Source organism: Talpa europaea (assembly GCF_964194135.1).
Source record: "Talpa europaea genome assembly, chromosome: 8".
Lineage (NCBI taxonomy): Eukaryota > Metazoa > Chordata > Mammalia > Eulipotyphla > Talpidae > Talpa > Talpa europaea.
Genome location: NC_140075.1, coordinates 52918563 through 52923084, shown reverse-complemented (window position 1 = coordinate 52923084; position 4522 = coordinate 52918563).

Below are 4522 nucleotides of genomic sequence, written 5' to 3'. Positions count from 1 at the left end.
TGCCTAAAATAGTCAAATTCTTTTTTTAAAAGGTTTATTTTATTTATTTATTTATTTATTTATTTATTTATTTATTTATGCATCCAAGAATTGGGTGTAGGGCAGAGGTGCGAGGGTGGGGGTTGAGAGGATTCACCAGAGACAGAGCGGGGAGCAGAACAGGTGGATTGACTGAAATACTTTGCTGAGGGGAGCAGCGGGAGAGAGAGGAGAGGTCTGCTGCGCCATGTGGGTCAGCTCCCTGGCTGGGGATCAAACTCATGCTGCAGTGGCTGAAGAGGTTTCATAGTGCTGAGACTTAACCCCTTGTGCCACCAGGGAGGCGCCCTAAGATAGTCAAATTCTTAAAGACAGAAAGTAGACTGGTAGCCGGGGGAGGGAAGAATGGGGAGCTAGTGGTTAATAGAGTTTCAGGTAGAGAAGGTGAAAAAAGTTCTGCAGATGGATGGTGGGAGGGCTGTACAACCGGGTAAATGTACTTAATGCCATCGAACTAATTGTACACTTAAAAACTGTTCAAATGGTAAATTTTATGTGATACCTATTTTATCACAATAAAAATATACATGGGGGAAATACACATAGAACACAACAGAGCAGGTGTTTGAGGGTGGGCATATGGGGCTGGGGAAAAGGGTAGGATAAACATATGAGTTCATGGGCCTATAATGAAGAACTGTGTACTGAGAAGTATGACTACCTCATCCTCTGCTCCAGATCCAGAGACCTCACATTTAGGGAACTTAGGCAACACTTTTGTTAATGCCTGCCTCATGGCAACCCCTGGGGACATGCAGGTTTAGGGGGTGACCCCAATGGACAGCTTGGGGACCTAAGAGCCAGGAGATTAATGTCATTTGTGGATCTGCTCTCTGCCAGGCGCTAGACCAAGGACAGGGGCTTGTTTTGAAGTTGTCACGGTGCCCACCAGATGCTGCTGGTGTCATTGTTTTTTTTTTAAGATTTGTTTTATTTATGCATACAAGAACTAGGGAATAGGCCAGAGGTGTGGCGGTGAGAGGAATCACCAGAGACAGAGTGGGGAACAGAACAGGCAGACTGACTGAAATACACTACTGAGGGGAGCAGCAGGCAAGACAGGAGAGGTCTGCTGTGCCATGTGGGTAGCAACCTGGCCGGCCAGGGATTGAACCTGTGTTGTAGTGACCGGCAGTAGCTTGATAATGCTGTCTTTAACCCCTGTGCCACCAGGGAGGCCCCTGGTGTCATTGTTTTACAGAGCAGGGGGCACAGAAGGGAGCTGTTGTCCAAACTGTACTGGCCATGGACTATTGACCCCTGATTGTCAGGCCAGTGTGAGGAACCTCTGTCCCCAGAATCCCCCAGCAGGGTTTCTCTTATAGACTACAGAACGTCCCTAGGAGAAGGGTGCTATCGCACAAGTTGCTGGGTGTGTGCACTGTCCAACAAAAGCATTAAGGGAGCCCATAGCTAATTCACAAGGTTTGAGACAGGGGACTGGACCTGGGGCCACACGAAGCCACCCATGACTGTGTGCAGGCCTGGACTTTGTGGGGAGGGCAGGATGGGCCTGTGAACAGGCAGTTATAACCCAGGGCAGGAATCATAGAGCTATTCTGAGCTCTCAGGCAGGAGGTCCTTCCCAGCATTCAGAAGTTGCAGGTCTTATAGTCAGGGACCAGGAGAGGATCTTAGTAGGGATCTCCAACCCCCTACTAGGATGTGTGTGTTTGTGTGGGGGCGGGGGGAGGGAGGGGGAGAAGGGGGGGGGGAGAGAGAGAGAGAGAGAGAGAGAGAGAGAGAGAATGCATATCTGGTTGCTAATGCCGCTAAGATTTGGCTTGTTCAGATTTCATTACTTCACAGAATCTAGCCCTATGTGTTTAACTAAAGTGGGTACAAGTTGTGCGAGTTGTGAGTTTTCTCCTTGGGCTTATGGGGTTTCTTCCCCTTTGTTTTTTGTCTTTGCCTCTTGTGGGGAGGTACAAACATTTGTAGAAGTCACTGCGTTTTGCCTTTCTGTTTTCTGCAATTGTAAGAGTCACAAACACAGCTGCGGCTCAGGCCCAGGATCTCCCTCAGTCCAGGGTTCAGTTTGTGATGTGGACCTAAAAAGGAGGAGTTGCAAAATTGTTGTTCCTTATAATTGCACTTATTTTTAAAAGCACGTGTGCATATGGACAGCAACCAAAGAATGCTGTGCTGAAATGTAAATATAATTCTATGAAGGCTGCAAGTTATTATGCCTTGAGGTTATTTTTAAAGTTGGCAATCTGCTTTTACATTAAAAATGAACAGTGTATTATATATAAGAGTAAACCTCAATTAAAAATATATTTTAAAGCAACAGAGAAAACAATGTGCAGAGTGCAAGTAGAGGTGGGTCTCCTCAGGGCCAGGCACAGGGCTTTTGGGGCAGGAGAGGGTGAAGCAGCAGGCAGTGGCTATATGGGCCGTCTGGTCAGTTCTGGGAGTTGCTGATGCTCCTGGGCCCCATGAGTGCCCCTGTGCAGCCAGACACTGGGTGTGTGAAGGAGAAGAGGGAGTTCTCACCTCTCAGAAAAACATACCCATCTAGAATACTCTGCACCTCATATTCCAACCAGCATCTGGAAACAAACATCCTGAGGTTGACTCAGACTTAGAAGGACTGAAATAAAAGTTAAACAAGGGAAAGCTGTCCCTCTCGTAAGTGATTCAACCTGACCATCAGGAAGGGGAGAAGCCAGCTCAAAGACATATGAGTTTTCAAGTTGTTATTTTGTTATAAAAATAAAAAGTTTTCAGGCCTCCCTGGTGGCACAAGGGGTTAAGTCTCAGCACTATGAAGCTATCAGCAGCATTGCAGCATGAGTTCAATCCCCGGTCAGGGAGCTACCCACATGGCACAGCAGACCTCTCCTGTCTTGCCTGCTGCTCCCCTCAGCAGTTTATTTCAGTAGATCTGCCTGTTGTGCTCCCCACACTGTCTCTGGTAAATCCTTTCACCCTCCCGCACCCCTGGCCTACACCCCAACTCTTCTATGCATAAATAAATCTTAAAAAAATTTAAAAAAATTAAAAATTAAACATAATATTTTCACTGAAGGGACATTTTTTAAAGGCTATAATGATCATGATGATAAAGGTTATTTGTAATAAAAAAGAAATGAAGTGCAGTTGACCCTTAAATAACATGATTTGAGCTTCTTGGGTCCACTTATATGCAGATTTATAAAAATAGAGTACACTACTCTAAATGCATTTTCTCTTTCTTGTGACTTTCTTAAGAACATTTTTTTTCTCTGGCTTACTTTAACAACACAGTATATAATACAGATAACATACAAAATATGTGTCCATGGCTTTTTCTCAGTAAGACTTTCTTTCAAGAACAGGCTACTAAGAGTTATGTTTTGGGAGCATCAAAAGTTATACATTCCCTTAATCCCCACAGCCAACCCTCCCACTGGAAGACACCTCCTCAGCCAGGACAGGGTCAGGGCATCACCCCCTTCGTGAAGTATTTCTTCTCTGACTCCCAGGGTAGAACATCCCTACTCCACCTGCTCAGACCTCACTGCTAACACCGAAAGCCCATCATGACTTTATCTGCTTGCTTAACTGAGCCACTAAACAGCCTTTAGGCCCCTGAAGTCCAAGCACCTTGTCTTGATTTTCTGTCCCCAACACCTGTGTCCAAGCTCATTGCAGGGGCTTAATAAAGGTTTGGTAGATGAATGAGTGAATAATTTGCAAAGTGGAGCCCAGAAAGGTTAAGTAAGCCACTCAAGATCTCATGATGAAAGCATCCTGCCTTCTTCTGCAGGTTCTCAGCCCACTGGGGTGCTGGGAGAGAGGGTGTCAGGAAGCCTGACCTTCAATGTATGGTGGAAGGGCTGGTGTGATGATTGGTTTGCGGTGCTGATGGCTAAAATCCAGGCAACCTGGACACCAGCCTGTTTCTTGCTATGAATCAGCTTTAGCTGCTCTGTGTTTACTGCCCTCAAATAATCACCAGGAAACAACAGAGACCAAAAGAAACATGGGTGCCTGCCTGGTCCTCACTGACACACAGGTCTCCATCAGGCTGACCTCACTCACATGTAAAGAGGAGACAGCAGCTGTGACTTGGGGAGGAATTTCCTCTGAAGTGCTTGAAGGCTGATTAAATGTCAGAAGTCACCAAACAGAGTGGGGGGAGCAATCAATAGACCTGCTTCTATCAATAGACCTGTTCCTACTTGCGCGTTATTTACACTCCCAGTCTTAGTTTCCTCATCTGTAAAATTAAGAGACTGAACTGACCTTGGAAACTACAAATCTAACTGTGGAGTCCCCTCCTTTGCATTTGTGGTGGCAGACAGCCCAAGTGGATAACCGAACTCTCCCCTGCCTTGGAATCTTTCAAACTCTGCCTCAGATTTGTCATTCTTCCAGTCAGAGCCTGTTTGCCTTTGTACTTCTTCTAGCTCTGTCAGAACCTTCTCATTCCATTGATAGAGACTCATATCCCCCCCCCCCCCCCCCCCAGCGCTCTCTCTGGGAATCCCCTAACTAG